The sequence below is a fragment of the Pituophis catenifer genome, unplaced genomic scaffold (assembly GCF_029215685.1).
Source record: "Pituophis catenifer annectens isolate HBS135680 unplaced genomic scaffold, rPitCat1.0.hap2 SCAF_2, whole genome shotgun sequence".
Taxonomy (NCBI): Eukaryota; Metazoa; Chordata; class Lepidosauria; order Squamata; family Colubridae; genus Pituophis; species Pituophis catenifer.
In genome coordinates, this window is record NW_027256882.1 from 292,403,006 (window position 1) to 292,420,818 (window position 17,813).

Here is a 17,813-nt window from a genome sequence, read left to right on the forward strand (position 1 = left end):
AGCTCCTCCTCTTCTTCCTCTTCACTTATGGGAGCTTCTGGAGGTTCTGAAGGCCCTGGCTAAATCCCCGCCTCTGGCACCACATCTTCTCCAGCCTCCTCATTGTCTGACTCGAGTGCCAGCTGCCCAGGCTGCTGGCGCAGCACCACACCAGACTCCTCGCTGTCTGAATCAGCTATTAGATGCACAGGCCGCTGATGGGCCACAACACTGGGTTAGGGTCATGGCAATGGTTAAGTCTAAGGCTAAATTGGGGGTCAGTGTCAGGGTTAGAGTTAGGATCATAGCAATGGTTAAGTTACGGCTAAATTGGGGTGAGGGTTAGGGTTAAAGGTCATGGCAATGGTTAAGTCTAAATTGGGGGTCAGGGTCAGGGTCAGGTTAGGGTTAGAGCTAGGTTTAATGTTAGTTTTTGGACTAGGTTTAGGGTTAATTGACAGTTAGGTTTATTATTGAAAAGTTTTACAAAAAAAAAAACACAAGAATTTTCTTCCCCCCATGTTCCCCCCACCCTTTCCCCCCCTCATCCCCCCCTCCCCCCCAGACTTCCCAGAGCAAAATACAAGGTATTTCATTTAATCAATCATAAACTAGATTAAGCTACTTATCCTCAGAGTACTAAATCCCCCCCGAAACCTTAACTCCACTATAGATAACCTAATACTTCTAATACTAACATTCATTCATAAGCTATTTGATATTTTCTTGTCTGATACTTATTTTGAATATAATCAATCCATCTTCTCCATTCCGATACGTATCTTTCTTGTGTATAGTCCTTCAGGTACGCTGAGATTTTCACCATTTCTGCTAAGTTCATTACTTTCAGTGTCCACTCTTCAATAGTAGGCAAAGAGTCCTTCTTCCAGTATTGCAATTTAACACCAGCTGTCTGCAATTAAAGTAAGATCGAATCTCGCCAGGCTCAAGGTTGACTCAGCCTTCCATCCTTTCTAAGGTAGGTAAATTGAAGACCCAGTTTGTGGGGGCAATAAGCTGACTTTGTATAAATATACAAAAGTATGAAGGCTATTGCTTAACGCATTGTAAGCCGCCCTGAGTCTCCAGAGAAGGGTGGCATATAAATCAAATTTAAAAAAAAGAAAAGAAAGGAGAACAAAGAAAAAGAAAAGAGAAAAACAGAAAGATGTGAGGAGGAAGATGGAAGGAGGAGAAGGAAGAGGAGAAGAAAGAAAGATAAGAAAGAGGCGGAGGAGGATGGGAGGGAGAGGAAAAAGAGAAGGAGAAGAAAGAGAAGAAAGAGGAGGGGGAGTGGGAGGAAGGACTGGAGAGAAAAAGAGAAGAAGAGGAGAAGAAAGAAAGGAGGAGACAAAAGAAGAAGAGAGAGAGAAAAAGAAGGGAGAAGGAATAGGGAGAGGGAGCAGAAGAGGAGAAGAGAAGGAAGATGGAGAAGGGGACAAATACAGCAGCAATAGGAAAAATAACAACAATGAAATGGGAACCATTACCTTCATTATGGGAATAATGATAGGATAGGGTTAGGGCAGGAGTCTGCAACCTTCAACACTCAAAGAGCCATTTGGACACATTTCCCACAGAAAAGAAAACACCGGGAGCCACAAAAACCCTTCCTGTGCCTGACTATTTCTTGAGCAGCCACAAAACTAGCATATTTATTTTATTTTATTTTATTTTATTTTGAATTTGTATACCGCCCTTCTCCCTGAGGACTCAGGGTGGTGAACAGCCAAGTAAAAACATCAAGTACAAATATTAAAATACAGTTAAAATATACATATATAAATTTGGCCCCATTAATTAAAAACAATAAACAAAACACTTAAAAAATATGTAGTTGAATTAAACGTTCTGTTTTCTTCTGAAACTTTTCTTTTCTTGGATTTATCCATGGTTGGCCTACCGGGGTTGAAAAGCTCAATAAATCATGTGCCAGCAGGTGTCACACATTGGAGGTTGGGAATCATATTTTGAGTGACAGGGAGCCGCAACAGAGGGGTGAAAGAGCCACATGCGGCTCCAGAGCCGCAGGTTGCTGACCTCTGGGTTACGGTTAGGTCATCATATCTGAAAGGTGTTTTAAAACAGATATATAAGATACTTCGAAAGTTTTATGGGATGCTCAGATTGCTAGATTTTTTTTTTTAATAAAAAAATTATGACTTCCTTATCGACAGTAGATTTAATTTCCCCAATTTTCAATTATACAACTTAGCCTTTCTTTTGACCTCTATTGTTTCTTGGAATTTGTGATTTATTTCCAGATCCATTAAGGGCACCATTAGAAAGTTACTATCTTGCCCCTTTAATATCCTGGTGGAATCTCAGCTCTTTTTTCCAGCCATAATTCAGGGTTTATTTCCCTGCATTAAAAACTTGTGAAATATATTTGGTTTATGTTGCAAAGATGTAAATTTGAGCTTGACTGTTGATGAGAAGTCTCAGTATTATGGGACAATTCAACCGTTAATAACTTCGGGGCACCATTTATTTTATTTTATTTATTTATTTTGCAGTTTGTAGACAAAAAAAATAAATATGGCATTCGTACCTTAAATCAATTCATTGTTAATCAGCTTTCTAAACATGTCCATCTATTTTCCAAAGCACCAGGGGGCAGGACAAGAAACAACAGATGGAAACTAAGGAAGGACAGAAGCAACCTGGAATTAAGGAGAAACTTCTTAACAGTGGGGACAATTAACCAGTGGAACAGCTTGCCACCAGAAGTTGTGGGTGCTTCAACAATGGAGGTTTTTAAGAGACTGGACATTCACTTGTCTGAAATCCGGTGGTGGTTCAGACCGGTTTGGGCGAGCCAGTAGTTAATCTGCTGGCTGGCCTTGCTCCTCCCCTCCCCATCCTTTCCAGGAGTTCCCAAGTGCCACATTTTGGCTCCCAGATAAGAGCAGGGAGGCCTCCTAGGCCCAAATTGGGGTGTGGAGGAGGGCATGGCCCCCCTATGGCCTGTTTTTGCTCCCAGGAGGTTGCAGTTAGGCCTCCTAGGCCCAAAATGGGGGGGGGAGGGTTGGGGGGGCAGCACAGCCCCCCACGGCCCATTTTTGCTCCCAGGGGCACACCCTATGGCCATGTCACACCCCCTGGCCATGCCCACCATGGCCACACCCACCCAGCCTGTCATTAAGGCAGAGAACCGGTTGTTAAATTATTTGAATCCCACCACTGCTGAGATCGTATAGGGTCTCCTTAAGCAGGGGGTTGGACTAGAAGATATTCCAGATCTATTCTGATTGAAGATGATTATGGATATGGATGGGGGTAGAAAATAAATTATTAGCCAAATTATACTCATACATGCTTGAATATGATAGGGAAGGAGAAATAGTTAAAGATCAGATGATTGCTTGGGGGAAAAATATCGGACACAATATAAATCTAGACAATTGGGAAGAAATCTGGAATAATAACCTTAAATTGACTAGAGCAGTAACATACAAGGAGAACCAGTACAAAATGCTGTATAGGTGGCACCTAGTGCCAGCTAGGATAGCGAAAATATACCCGAATGCTAACCCAATGTGCTGGAAATGTGGTTATTCCCAAGGTACCTTCTACCATATGTGGTGGACGTGCCCGGAAGTGACGAAATTTTGGAGAACAATACAGAAATGGATCCTAGAAGTAATAGAGGAGACTAACAATTGGGAGCCAGAAATCTATCTCCTGGGAGTACTAAGAAGGGCATATGGGAAGAAGAAGAAATACTTAATAATACACCTCATTACTGCCGCCAGATTAGTGTATGCGAAACAATGGAAAGAGAAAGGAGGCCCAACAGAAGAACAGATAATTAGTAAAATATTAGAACGCACTGAAATGTGCAGGCTAACTTATATATTAAATGAGAACGAGGATTCGGAATTTTACACGGTATGGGAAAGGTGGTATAAGTGGCTGGGAAATAAATGTAAATGTTAACTTGAATTAGGAGAAACGGTATCAAACTATTTATGCAACTTACATAGGTAAAGTAATAAGATCTATTATAATTGACAATGTAATAACACATAAATTACTAAATATTTAAATTTTAAATTATATAAATTTTATTTGATACTATTTACATATTGTACATAGCATAATTGCACGTAGCCAAACCGAAAAAGTTGAATTGTTATAATCTTGTTTGTTCAATAAAAACTTAAAAAAAAAAGGAAAATTAATCAGTGAACAACTTGCCTCCAGAAGTTGTGGGTGCTCCATCACTGGAGGCTTTGATTGGACAATGATTGGACAACCATTTGTCTGAAATGGTATAGGACAGAGGTCTTCAAACTTGGCAGCTTTAAGACTTGTGGACTTCAACTCCCAGAATCCTCCAGCCAGCTGGAGAATTCTGGGAGTTGAAGTCCACAAGTCTTAAAGCTGCCAAGTTGGAAGACCTCTCGTATAGGGTTTCCTGCCTGAGCAGAGGGTTGGACTAGAAAACCTCCAAGGTCCCTTCCAACTCTGTTTTTCTGATGGATGGCTGTAATTTCTATCAGTGTGACCTCAAGATAACTTCCACCATCTTTATCTCGAAAGTCGATTAAAAACAAGACAAACGCAAGGAGCCGGATCAAAGAATCCCAACACCAAAGAAATGTAGCTTTCTCCAAATCCATCACTCTGGAAATCTGAACTTCAGATCTGATGGGCCTCCCAGCCATCAGTCCACTGATCAGCCTTTGCTGACACAGAAGATCTTCACGAAGTATCCAGCCAGTTTACCCTTGTCTAGATACTCATGCCAACTTTGCTTAATTGCGTCAGTAACTCCTGAGAAATCCACCATAATTCCTGGTTCTCCGCTCTTCCATCTTTGTAACGGCGTGTCCATCTTCCCTGCCAATTCGGTTCCTGTCTACCTGTTTATTTAAAGAGTCTCTTTGGTTTGCAATGCTGGGAAGTCTTTTTTTTTTCCGTTTTTTTTCTTATTAGTCAAAACTAATAGATTTAACCCAAGGGGTGTTTGCTCCAGGAGGCCCCGTCTCTTTCTCTGCCCTCCTATGTCCATTTTAAAATGCATCCATTTACATCCAATTAATTTGGAGCATGTCTGTTCAAAGTCCAAAATTAATTGTCTTTTAAGCCAGATCCATACCTAATCAGGGAAACCTTTACACCCTATCCTTCTTCGGATATTATTGAAAATGTGACATGAACGAAAGGAGCCAAGACTCTCCGAGAGGCTGGCATTTATCAGAGGATGGTCGTTGTTTTGTCTCCCTCTTTAAAATCACGAGTGATCCCGATCATCGTTGTGTCTCGTAAGTCTAGCCAAGTCGGGTACATGGTTCGAATTATGTTCTGGGTTTCCCAGAATGCACTGAAACAAAAGTGTGGTACTGAAAGAAGAGAATATTTGTCGTTCAAGGTTGAATTGTGGGATCCTTGATGCCCGCTGAGCTTGGTTGGTTTCTTGCAGGCGTTTCATGACCCACCTAGGTAACATCATCAATGCTAGAAGGGAGTGGAGTTTGTAGAGTGGAGGAGAAGGAGGACTGAGGAGCCCTTGGTGCTCTCTCAGCCTGGTTGTTTTCTTGAAGACATTTCATTACCAAACTAGGTAACATCATCAGTGCTAGAAAGGGGAGGGGCATTAGTCTCATTTTATATACTTGTGGCTTGCCCTCTCAATGTTGGTGGGAGTGGATGATGGTTCCTTGATTGGACTGTTGTTTACTGTTACCTTGTTTGTCTGAGTTGGTAGTTTCTTGACTTGAGTATTGTTTGTTTGTTTGTTTGTTTGTCTGTCTGTCTGTCTGTCTGTCTGTCTGTCTGTCTGTCTGTTTGGTCAATTGATTGATTGATTGATTGATTGATTGATTGATTGATTCATTCATTCATTCATTCATTCATTCATTCATTCATTCATTCATAGTTCTTAAAAGTCACCGCAGGCATCAAACATCAAAATAAATGTTGTGAAAGAGATGCTCTCTCTCTCTCCCTCCCTCTTTCTCTCTCTCTCTCTCTCTCTCTCTCTCTCTCTCTCTCTCTCTCTCTCTCTCTCTCTCTCTCTCACACACACACACACACACACACACACACACACATTATTTTCCAATAATTGTGAATAAGGGATTATTCAAGATTCTCCAGATTTTGAGGAGAAACATTCAAAAGCAGACTGGACAGACCATTTGCTTGAAATAGTACAAGGCTCTGCTGCTCAAGCAGGGGGTTGAACTAGAAGATCTCTAAGGTCCCTTCCAACTCTGTTATTCTATGTCCTTGATGGTGAACCTATGGCACACATGCCACAGATGGCACGTAGAGCCATATCTGTGGGCATGAGAGCATTGCCCTAGCTCAGCTCCAGCACGTGCAACTGATTTTTGGGCCTTCTGAGCCCACCAGAAGTTGGGAAATGGGCCTCCGGGGGAGTGGGGAAGGCTGTTTTTACCCTCCCCAGGCTCCAAGAATGTCACTGCGACCAGTTCACTCGCACAGAGAGGGCCTCCTCAGGGTGCCGTCGGCCAGATAGTGCCGGCTGGCAACCCCCAGGGGGAGAGCCTTCTCTGTGGCAGCACCTGCCCTCTGGAATGACCTGCCCCCTGAGATACGCACGATATCAGACCTCCGGACTTTTCATCGGGCCCTGAAGACACACTTGTTCCATCTAGCTGGGCTGGCTTGATCCCATCCTCTCAGTTTTTAATTGAATTCACTTTTAATTGGGTTGTTTTAAACTTGGGCCAAAATTATTTAATTGTTTTTTAAATTGTTTTTTAAATTTTATTTGCTATGTTTTATCTTGGCTGTACACCGCCCTGAGTCCCACAGGAGAAGGGCGGTATAGAAATATAATAAAATAAATAAATAAGTGTTTGCCAGCTGAGCTCCCGTTCTAAGATTTATGGTAGCCTGGCTGAGAACCTTATCTGTAGTAATAGAGATAAGGCTGGTCTTGTGAGACATTGGACTACTGCACATGTCTACATTCTTTCTTTTCTAACTTTTTTTGTCCGTCTGTGTGATAAGACTGCTGGTAACAATGTAGTTAGCTAGTTTGTTTTACTTTTATAATAAAATGTTTCTTAAAATATATACTTCGGGTTTTCTTTGTTTGGGAGTATGCACCATGGAAAACAAGGTCCAGTCACCTCTAATTAATTACCGTTTCCCCAGAGCGGGGGGGGAATGAAGCTGATTCGCGCTTCGACAAAGAAAGCCTCTCTCAGTAGTTCCGCGCAAGACGCAAGCAAAACTCTGGAGCCTGGGGAGGGCGAAAAATAGGCCTAACAGGCCCACCGTCCCATCGCATACCAAAAGCGGGGAGAGTATGTGCGCGTGCGTGGAGGGGTGGGGCGCATTGAATTATGGGTGTAGGCACGTGCCCACGCGACTCCTCCCCCACGTTCCCCCCACTTTTGGCACGCGATGGTGCTGAGCTTTGTGCTCTCCACCTGTGATGAAAGAAAGCTGGACTTCAGAACTTCCTTTTCCAATTTCTCACTTTTGGGCGTCAGAGCTATCATTAGGGCAATCGTTCTAAGCCTCCCCATCTGTTGATACAGATGAATATTTTATGACTACAAAGCTTTGGAGAACGGAAATGAGCATGTATGAATCTTTGTGACAGTTGCATGAATGTTGTATAGCTTTCCCAGGAAGTGGAATAGGAAATGACCGGTGTCTTTTTGAAGATACTGAGCCAAAGGAACAATATCCACCAACTCATTAAAAACAGACAAGCATCTCCTTTTTAATCCTGCCTTAGAAAAAAAAATGGGGGTGGGGGGGGTGGGCAGGGGGAATGCCATGCATTCGCCAGTGCATCAGATTCTCCAAAGCACCAGAAGCAGAGGTGGGATTCTCACATCAAAATGCGTTGAGTACAAAGTTTGATGAGTTTCAAAGCAGTTGCATACCACTGAATTTCAGAAAGATCCAAAAAAATAATAATTTAAAAATACCATTGCTTTCAATTTACCTGTCTCGGAAATCAGTAAATGAAGGAATAGGTGCAAGTGCTTATTTATTTACACAGATGGTGTAAGATGTATTTGCCATTTTCGTTTTGCCAGACCCTTAAATTATTGGTCTGTTGTGGCCAGTGGTGAAATCCAATGTTTTTTATTACCGGTTCTGTAGGCGTGGCTTGGTGGGCATGGTTTGGTGGGCGTGGTAGGGGAAGGATACTGCAAAATCTCCATTCCCTCCCCACTCCAGGGGAAGGATGCTGAAAAATCCCCATTCCCTCCCCACTCCTGGGGGAAGGATATTGCAAAATCCCCATTCCCTCCCCACTCCTGGGGGAAGGATATTGCAAAATCTCCATTCTCACCCCACTCCTGGGGCAAGGATATTGCAAAATCTCCAGTCCCACTCAACCACAGAGAAGAGGGGGTCAAGCTATTTTCCAAAGCCCCCAAAGGCCAGACAAGGAATAATGGATGAAAACTGATCAAGGAGAGATTCAACCAGTGGTGAAATCCAATTTTTTTTTTACCACCGGTTCTATGGGCGTGGCTTGGTGGGCGTGGTGTTGCTTGGTGGGTGTGGCTTGGTTGACGTGGCAGGGGAAGGATACTGCAAAATCTCCATTCCCTCCCCACTCCAGGGGAAGGATATTGCAAAATCCCCATTCCCACCCTACTCTGGGGCCAGCCAGAGGTTGTATTTGCCAGTTCTCCGAACTGTGCAAATTTTCCGCTACTGGTTCTCCAGAATCTGTTAGAACCTGCTGAGTAGCACCTCTGCTTATGGCCCTTTCTATGACTGCATCAGTTATGGCTCTGTGAACTAGCAGTGTCTACAACCTGAACATTAGAAATACAGAGACTTAGCCTCACCTGCCCTCTGCCTTATCCTTACATAAAGGAAACTAACCCACGATGTTGTGTCGGTGGGTAGAATCAAACACGGAATTTTTATCCTGGAAGGAGATAAAACCAGGTGTCAGTAGAAAAAAGAACGGCATTAAAGCTGTAAGGCGCCCTATCCAGAGTAAGCCTTACAGACTACGGTGGGTCTTACTTTCTAGTGAGTAAGCATACAATTATGCTCTGTAAATACCTGTTATTACAGGGATCAGTTCCCCTAAAGATATTTTTCTTTAAAAGAGGAATATTTGTACGTGTAACTCCTACTCTTTAGTCTCAGTCAAAATGGCTACTTTCTTTTTTTTTTATTGAAAAGTTTTACAAAAAAAAAAATTACAGAAATTTCCCCCCCACCACCCACCCTTCCCCTCATCCCCCCTCCCCCCCCAGACTTCCCAGAGCAAAATACAAGGTATTTCATTTAATCAATCATAAACTAGATTAATCTACTTATCCTCAAAGTACTAACTCCCCCCCCCTGAAACCTTAACTCCACTATAGATAACCTAATCTAATACTAACATTCATTCATAAGCTATTTGATATTTTCTTGTCTGATACTTATTTTGAATGTAATCAATCCATCTTCTCCATTCCGATACGTATCTTTCTTGCGTGTAGTCCTTCAAATACGCTGAGATTTTTGCCATTTCTGCTAGGTTTGTTACTTTCAATATCCACTCTTCAATAGTAGGCAAAGAGTCCTTCTTCCAATACTGAGCTACCAACAGCCTAGCTGCTATATTAAGTTCAAAATCAATTTAGTCTCTGATACTGTACAGTCCGTAGTTATGCCCAATAGAAACAATTGAGGAGTAAATTTCAGCCTTCTTTTCAAAATGTTCTGCATCACCCACCAAATTTTTATCCAAAATGCCTTGATTTTCTTACAAGTCCACCATATATGATAATAGGTTGCATCATTACATTCACATCTCCAACATTTAGCTTGCAAATTCGGATACATACATGATAATTTTTTAGGATCTAAGTGCCATCTATAAAACAAAATGGCTACTTTCTAATTGAACGTAAATAAGACATCCCCTGATAATAAGCCCAATCGGGTTTTTGAGTGCATGCACTAAAATAAGCCACCTCCCCCCGAAAATAAGCCCTCCCCAAAAATATTTAAACACATGCGCAGCTGGTCCCCGCCATTTCTTCTGGTTTCCTCCACACGCCCCAAAATAATAAAACTTCCCCGAAAATAAGGCCAAGCGCTTATTTCGGGGTTAAAAAAAATATAAGACAGGGTCTTATTTTCGGGGAAACACGGTAGCACGTTCTTCAACATGGACCACTAGAAAGACAGAGAACAAAAATGCAGAACACCACACTTTGAACCCTAATATTTGATAGCAGTGTTCCAATATTTGAGGGGCTCCTACAAAGACTGAAGGAGTCAAACTATTTTCCAAAGCACCTGAAGGCAGGACAAGAAAGCATGGATGGAAACTAATCGAGGAGAGAAGCAACCTGGGATTAAGGAGAAACTTCCTAACAGTGAGGACAATTAACCAGTGGAACTGCTTGCCACCAGAAGTTGTGGGTGCTCCACCGTGGTGGGATGCTGCCGGATTAACAATCGGTTCGGTGAGCGTGCCCGCACCTAAGGCGCTTACACCAGCACTGAAAATGGAGCTTTTAGAAGCTGCTTACCTTCCAAGTCAGCAACGGTAAGTAGAACAGCGAGGGGGGGGGAATCAGCTGTGCCACGTGATTGAGATGAGCTAGAAAGCAGGAAATAAAGAACAGGATAGGGTGGGGGTGGGGAGGGCTGGGCCAATTGATTGATTGATTGACTGTTCCGAGCCGGCTGATTTCCACCTCTGGTGCTCCATCACTGGAGGCTTTCAAAAGGAGACTGGACAATCATTTATCTGAAATGTATAGGGTCTCCTGCATGAACAGGGTTTTGGACTAGAAGACCTCCAAGGTCCCCTCCAACTCTATTATTCTATGATTTTGGAAAAAAGAGGCCACTGATGACTGTTCTATGTGTTTCGGCATATGGACAGACCTCCAAAGGGGAAAAAAAATGCCTGTGATGAAGTAGACACTGTAGGAGGACCTTCTTGCTAACCTCTGAGAGCCTCAAACCAGGAGAGATCGTGTAGCATTATTTATAACAGGCTACTAGAAGAGATGATTTATAAATCTGGGATGAACTGTGGGGTCCTTGGTTTCTCTATGAGCTTAGTTGTTTTCTTGCAGATGTTTTATTACCCAACTAGGTAACATAATCAGTGCTAGAAGAGAGTGGAGAAGAGCATATCTCTGTTTAGATACTACTGGTTTGCTTAGGAAAGAATATTTGTAGCTCTGGGTTGAATTATGGAGTCCTTGATGCTCTCTGTGGCTTGTTTTTTTGTTTGTTTGTTTGATGGTTTGCAGATATTTTATGACCCAACTAGGGAACATCATCAGTGCTAGAAGAGAGTGGGGGTTTGCTCTCTGTTTAGATACAACCGGTTTGGTTAGAAGAGAATATTGGTACCTCCAGGTTGAACTGTGGAGTCCTTGTTGCTCTCTGAGCGTGGTGATTTTCTTGCAGATATTTCATTACCCAGCTAAGGAACATCACTGGTGCTAGCAAGAAAGCAACTAAGCTTAGAGAGCACCAAGGACCTCGTTTGTAACATATTATTTTTAAAGTATTGCAAAAATAATAATAATAATAACAACAACAACAACAACAACAACAACAACAACAACAACAACAACAACAACATAACAATAGTTGAAAAAGTATGGTTCATTGACATTGCAATACCTGGTGATGCACGGATTGAAGATAAGCAGCAAGAAAAAATCACAAAGTACCGGGACTTACAAATTGAAGTTGAGCGACTGTGGAAAAAGAAATCGTGTGTTGTCCCAATTGTAATTGGAGCCCTCGGAGCAATACCCAAAGGGCTACCCCGCTATTTAGAAATTCTAAATTTGCCGGACTTGAACATTTTGACTCTACAAAAAACCACCTTACTCGGAACAGCTTACATCCTCCGACGATACCTTAACAGTTCCTAGGTCCTTGGTTAGGACTCGAGCTGCTGAGCTATTAACCAGCCTCAAAGGCTGTGAATCTCACTAAAGATTAAATAATAATAATAATAATAATAATAATAATAATAATAATAATAATAATAATAATAATAATAATTTTATTTCTATACCGCCTTTCTCCCGAAGGACTCAGGGCGGTGTACAGCCTAATTAAAAGCACAAAGACAGACAAAATTTAAAAATAATTAAAATTATTAAATAATTGGCTCAATTACAAAACCCCCAAATTTAAAATCCCACATTTAAAACCAATTAAAATCTTTACATTGATAGCCCGGCCTGGCGGAACAACAAGGTTTTGAGGGCACAGCGAAATACACGGAGATCGGAGATTTTACGAATTTCTGGGGGCAGTTCATTCCACAGGGCTGGGGCTCCCACAGAGAAGGCCCTCCCCCTGGGTGTCGCCAGCCAACATAACTTGGCCGATGGCACCCTGAGGAGACCCTCTCTGTGGGAGCGAACTGGCCAGTGGGAGGCTATTGGTGGCAGAAGTCGGTCTCGAAGGTACCCGGGTCCTATGCCATGGAGCGCTTTAAAGGTGGTAACCATCACCTTGAATCGCCCCTGGAAGACCAAAAGATCATGCCTCTTTTTTTAAAGAAAAAAAATAGTGCTGGTCAGAAAAGGTGATATCATCATCCCAAAATGGTGCAGCCATGCCAACTTCAAAGTCTAATAGTATTGCTAGCCATATAATTCTATTGTTAACGTTCCAGTTCTGTGCATATTTTCTGGTGAGAAACCCCACCAAATCAAGGGAGCTTCCTTCTCAATAAACCTAGATTAAAACTCTGTAGAGATTCTCAGTCATCCAGGTCATGGTTGTCCCAAAGGTGCTTTTTTCAAGAGGCAACTAGACTTTCTGGTTTTTTCTTGTGAAAATGTTTTGCTTCTCATCCAAGGAGCTTCTTCAGCTCTGAGTGGATGGTGGGGAATGGAAGGATTTATATTCTTTGCAGACAGCTGGTCCTTTGCATTCTTTTTAGAGGGTCGTTGAGGCCACTTGGAGGTTGATCTGTGTCCTCAGGGTCACCTGAATGGTGCAAATGGTTCCTCTAGTCTGGAAATCCCAGACTACAGGAAATTTTTCTCTCTGGAAATCCATTCCTACTCCCATATTATTCAAACCCAAATTGTATAGCTAAAAGTCTGTAGAGATTCTCAGTCATCCAGATCATGGTTGTCCCAAAGGTGCTTTTTCAAGAGGTTGAAGAAGCTTCTTGGGTGAGAAGTGAAACATCTTCAAAAGAAAAAAAAAACAAGGAAGTCCAGTTGCTTCTTGAAAAAGTAGCTTTGGGACAACCTTGACCTGGATGACCAATGATCCTCATCTGACGTAACCTCCTTATCTCAAGACCCATCACAAGACTCACTAATGACTCACAGCTGACCCATCACAAGTGTTGTAGACTGTTGGCCGCCGGCCCCTCCAGCAGCCGAATCAGAGGAGGAGGAGGAGGAGGCATGGGAGTCAGAGTCAGCATCAAGGCAACCTGAGAACTTCAAGGGAGAAGAGGGAATGGAGCTGGCAGAGAGAGAGAGAGACAGAGGAGGAGCCTGGGCCATCCGTCAATCTTCAGATGGAGAGTCAACCGCCCCCAGGTCTGGAGGTGGCTGATGAGGAAGAGGAGGAACAGCTGGGTCCAGAGCCTGAAGCTCGGATGCGCAGAAGGCAGAGGAGAGGAGAGCAGTGGAAATCTATGGGCTGGTCCTTGGGATGGAAGAGCCACCACTGCTAGCGAAGCCGCACCCTCGCTCTGGGGATAAAAGGCAGGGGACGGAGATGAATAAGTGTGGCAGACAACTATTCACCTCCATGCCGGACAGTCCTGTTGGCCTGCAGTGAGAGAAACTTTTTTGCCGGAGCTGCTGGCACTCCTAATAAAGGAATAATTGAGTTAACTACAGAGGGTTTGTCGTGTTTGGGGAGCTGGGTCACAGCAACCAGACCCACACCTGAAGCCCTTATAAAGAGAAGAATGTGGGCACAGACATCCCCTAAGCCCGTGATGGCGAACCTATGGCACGCATGCCACAGGTGGCACACGGAGCCGTATCTGTGGGCACACGAGCATTGCCCTAGCTCAGCTCCAGCAAGCATGATTTTCTGCCCTTCTGGCCCCTCCAGAAGTCAGGAATCAGGCTGTTCCCAGCCTCTGGGGGACCTCCAGGGAGGTGGGGAAGGCAGTTTTCACCCTCCCCAGGTTCCTAGAAAGCCTCTGGAGCCTCGAGAGGGTGAAAAACGGGCCTTCCGGGCCACCAGAAATCAGGAAACGGGTCATTTCCAGCCTCTGGAGGGCCTCTGGGGGGGGAAAGCCGTTTCCACCCTCCCCAGGCTCCAAGAAAGCCTCTGGAGCCTGGGGAAGGCGAAAAACGGGCCCACCGGGCCCACCATACCATCACATGCCAAAAGCGGGGGAAGCGCCGGGGGGGGGTCACACGCACATATGCGGGCTGCATTGAATTATGGGTGTGGGCACAGACACGTGCAAACCCCCTGTGCTGCCCCCGCTTTTGGCACGCGATGGCAAAAAGGTTAGCCATCACTGCCCTAAGCTCTGCTGAAGGTGTTGCCTAGCCTGGTAACAAAACATTCAGAAACCAAACCCCAAGCTCAGAAAACGAAACCTTCACGCTCAAATGTTGCTTATCTCTATGTGCCTGTTGATGGTTGATTTGTCTGAGTGCCAGGCTGCCAGGAATTCCAGGGTGGTGGGGTTTTTTTTGGGGGGGATTTGGCTTGGCTTAGAATGCTCACACTTTCCCAGTTGAAACAATGTTGAAGTCCGTCCACGTGTTGTGAAATTAAGCCGTGTTTCCTGACTGCTGGTTCCTGGCTGCTCTCTGCTGCGGTGCTGCCTGTTTTATCCTAGATAGTAATTGCTCCAGTCATGATACTGTCGTGTAGAAGAGAGCAAACTCCACTCCCTTTCAGCAAAGATGATGTCACCTAGTTGGGTTAATGAAACATCTGCAAGAAAGGAAAAAAGAAAAAAAAAACAACAACCAAGCTGGGAGAGCACCAAGGACTTCACAATTAGATAGAATTGGGGTGTTTTGATTCCAGAGAATTTTTTTTTTCCCGGGTTTGTTTTTAATTATTTTAAGGATTATTCCCTTGCTTTGCAAATACTGCAAAATATTCTATCCAGGACCGGAAACTCTTCATGCAAAGAGCTTCTCTATTTAGGAGCACCTTTATTAATGAGTGAAGAAGAGAGAAACAAAGATGATTAGGATTGGAGGCTAAAACTGCACTGGCTCCCAGTGATCTTCCGCGTGCGCTTTAAGGTGTTGGTTACCACCTTTAAAGCGCTCCATGGCATAGGACCTAGTTATCTTCGAGACTGCCTGCTGCTACCGACGGCCTCCCATCGACCCGTGCGCCCCCACAGAGAGGGCCTCCTCGGAGTGCCATTAGCCAAACAATGTAGGCTGGTGACCCCCAGGGGGAGGGCCTTCTCTGTGGGGGCACCCACCCTCTGGAACCAGCTGCCCCCTGAGATAAGGAGAATCCAAGACCTCGGTGCCTTCCGCCGTGCGCTTAAAACCTTCTTTTTCCAGCAAGCCGGGCTGGCCTAACACTTTTTAAAATGTTTTTAATTGTCTGTTTTTGTTTTTAATCATGGGGCCAAATTTATATATATCTTTTTAATTGCATTTTAATGTTTGTAGTTGATGTTTTTACTTGGCTGTTCACCGCCCTGAGTCCTCAGGGAGAAGGGCGGTATACAAATTTATAAATAAATAAATAAATAAATAAATAAATAAATAAATAAATAAATAAATAAATAAATAAATAAATAAATAAACAAACAAACAAACAAACAAACAAATAAATAAATAAAACATATGAAGAACATTTGCAGGAATTGGGTTTGTCTAGTCCCGTGATGGCGAACCTATGGCACACGTGCCACAGGTGGCACGTGTAGCCATAGCAATGGGGACGCGAGCTCAGCTAGCTAATTTTCTGGCCTTCTGGGCCCACCAGAAATAGGGAATCAGATTGTTTCCTGCCTCCGGAGGGCCTCTGGGGGTGATGGGGAAGGCCCGTTTTTCTCTCTCATCTGGCTCCAGAGCCTCTCTAGGAGTCTGGGGAGGGTGAAAATGGCCTCCCCCCCACCGGAGGTCCTCCGGAGGCCAGAAACAACCCGTTTCTGGCCTCCGGCGGGCCTCCGGGGGGGAAGGCTGTCTTTGCCCTCCCCAGACTCCTACAGAGGCTCTGGAGGCTGGGGACAGCAAAAAATGAGCCCTCCAGTTCCACTGGAAGTTGGAAAATGGGCCGTTTCTGGACTCTGGAGAGCCTCCAGGTGGTGGGGAAGGCCATTTTTGCCCTCCCCAGGCTCCTAGAGAAGCTCTGGAGCCAGATGAGAGAGAAAAATGGGCCTACTGGGCCATTGCATGCCAGGCATCGCGGGGAGAGGGCATCGCGCGTGCATGCGTGGGGATGGGGCACATAGAATTATGGGTGTAGGCACATGCGTGACCCCCCCTTCCCCCCCTCCTGGCACGTGATGGCAAAAAGGTTAGCCATCACTGGTCTAGTCTAATGAAGAGAAGGACTAGGGGTGACATGATAACAGTATTCCAGTATCTGAGGGGCTGCCACAAAGAAGAGGGGGTCAAGCTATTCTCCAAAGCACCTGAGGGTAGAACAAGAAGCAATGGATGGAAACTAATCAAGGAGAGAAGCAACCTAGAACTAAGGAGAAATTTCCTAATGGTGAGAACAATCAAATCGTGGAATGCCTTGCCTTCGGAAATTATGGGTGCCCCATCCCTGGAGGTTTCAAGAAGAAACCAGACGGTCACTTGTCTGAAACGCTACAGACTACCCTGCTTGTACAGGGAGTCAGACTGGATGACCTCCAAAGTTCCTTCCAATTCAATTCTGTCTGTGGAGATTCTCAGTCCTCCAGGTCATGGTTGTCCCAAAGGTGCTTTTTCAGGAGGCAACTGGACTTTCTTGGGTTTTTTTTTCTTTTGAAGATTTTTTTTTTTAATTTGATTTATATGCCGCCCTTCTCCGGAGACTCAGGGCAGCTTACAATGCATTAAGCAATAGCCTTCATACTTTTTTTTTTTTAATTTATTTTTATATGCCGCCCTTCTCCGGAGATTCAGGGCGGCTTACAATGCGTTAAGCAATAGCCTTCATCCTTTTGTATATTTTTATACAAAGTCAGCTTATTGCCCCCACAAACCGGGTCCTCAATTCACCTACCTTAGAAAGGATGGAAGGCTGAGTCAACCTTGAGCCTGGTGAGATTCAAACTTACAGTAATTGCAGACAGCTGGTGTTAATCACAATGCTTTTAGTCTGCTGAGCCACCAGGCCTGCTTGGCAACTGACTCACATTTTTTTTTTTTTTATTTGATTTATATGCCGCCCTTCTCCGGAGACTCAGGGCGGCTTACAATGCGTTAAGCAATAGCCTTCATCCTTTTGTATATTTTATACAAATTTAGCTTATTGCCCCCACAAACTGGGTCCTCATTTTACCTACCTTAGAAAGGATGGAAGGCTGAATCAACCTTGAGCCTGGGAAGATTCGAACTTACAGTAATTGCAGGCAGCTGGTCTTAATCACAATGCTATCAGTCTGCTAAGCCACCAGGCCCTTTTTTTTCTGCTTCAAAATGACCCTCTAAAAGGATGCAAAGGACCAGCTGTCTGCAAGGAATATAAATCCTTCCATTCCTCACTCTTCTATCAGAGCTGAAGAAGCTTCTTGGATAGAGAAGTGAAATGTCTTCAAAAGAAAAAAAACAGAAAGTCATTGAAAAAGCACCTTTGGGACAACCTTGACCTGGAGGACTGAGAATTTCTTTTAGCTATACAATTTGGGTTTCTCTCTAGGAGAAACCTCTCTAGGAGTCTGTAGGAGCCTCTCTAGGAGTCTGTAGGAGCCTCTCTAGGAGTCTCTG